This window comes from Epinephelus moara, unplaced genomic scaffold (assembly GCF_006386435.1).
Source record: "Epinephelus moara isolate mb unplaced genomic scaffold, YSFRI_EMoa_1.0 scaffold2217, whole genome shotgun sequence".
NCBI lineage: Eukaryota > Metazoa > Chordata > Actinopteri > Perciformes > Serranidae > Epinephelus > Epinephelus moara.
In genome coordinates this window covers 1-1,298 of record NW_026079783.1, presented here as the reverse complement: position 1 = coordinate 1,298, position 1,298 = coordinate 1, and the positions used below count along the sequence as shown (strand labels likewise).

At 41.8% G+C, this 1,298-nt stretch overlaps 2 non-coding genes across 2 annotated transcripts; both read left to right on the top strand.

The window, feature by feature from the left end:
- The first annotated feature begins 217 nt into the window (after nucleotides 1-217).
- On the top strand, nucleotides 218-289 carry trnaa-ugc (transfer RNA alanine (anticodon UGC)). The gene has a single exon. It is a non-coding gene; the product is annotated as a tRNA-Ala (tRNA).
- Nucleotides 290-772: 483 nt separating this feature from the next.
- Nucleotides 773-844, top strand: trnaa-cgc (transfer RNA alanine (anticodon CGC)). Its single transcript has one exon. It is a non-coding gene; the product is annotated as a tRNA-Ala (tRNA).
- Nucleotides 845-1,298: the final 454 nt, after the last annotated feature.

The window sequence follows — 1,298 nt, the reverse complement described above, 5'->3', positions numbered from 1 at the left end:
AGTCTGAATGGATGAAATATGAGCACTGTTGCTCTTCTGTATAATACAGTAGAGAGAGTGTTGGTGCCTTTCTCCTTCCTTTGCAAAACTCTCTTTGGCTTGACTTTTACTATCAACACAAAAGTTTTCTATTCAGTTGACAGTTCAGATTATTTTCCAGAAGTTAATCATATGCTCGTCTGTCGGAGCTCATATCCTTGGGTACACTACAAATAAAGGGGATGTAGCTCAGTGGTAGAGCGTGTGCTTTGCATGTACAAGGTCCTGGGATCAATCCCCAGCATCTCCAATGTAATTACTACTACACCTAAAGAGCAGTTGTTTGTGCAGTGGCAATAACAGCTCTTAAAAGAATGTTGTTTATAAAGTGAGCAATTTCAATAAACTGGTTGAGTGAACTCCAGGGTCCTCCACAGTCTCAAACCAGCTGAATAACGTTATTATCGTCAACACGGAGCAGAATCACAGCTTAATGTCCCCAGCACCTTGTTAAATCCATGCCACCGAGAATGCAGACTGTTCAGCAGGTAAAGGGGGTCCTAATGAATGGAGTATTAGAATAATACATGTAGAAGTGGGGATTTCCACTGTAATTTGATAATATGTATAACTGCTTTCATGTCTGCAACCTTTCAGCACCCAGTCTGAGCTGATGAGGAACTGTTGCTCTTCAGTAAAATGCAGTAGAGAAACAATATTTGTGCCTTGCAAAAAACTCTCCCGGACTTGCCTTTTACTATCAACACACAACTTTGGGTATTAAACAAATAAAGGGGATGTAGCTCAGTGGTAGAGCGTGTGCTTCGCATGTACAAGGTCCTGGGATCAATCCCCAGCATCTCCATTATGTCTGGTAACTTCCTTTACTAATAAACACCAAGGGGACTTCTTTGTACAGTGGCAAATAAGAGCTCCTAAGACAATCTCCTGTAGAGATTGTATCCTCATAAAATATCTGGGTGCGCATGTGGACTGTAAACTGGACTGGAAGAAGAACTCAAACGCTATTTTTAAGAAGGCCCAGTCCAGATTATTTTTCTTGAGGAAACTCAGATCATTTGACATCAGCAGATCTCTTCTAAATGTTTTTTATAATGGTATTTTAGCAAGTGTCCTTTTTTATGTGGTTGGTTGTTGGGGTGGCAGCCTAACATTGGAGGACAGGAACAGGATCAACAAACTTATTAGAAAGGCGGGATCTGTTATTGGTATGTGCCCTGCTTCCCTGGAGGTCATAACAGAGCAGAGGACTAGGAGGAAGCTGAGAGCTATCTTGTCTCAGGATGATCACCCCCTGC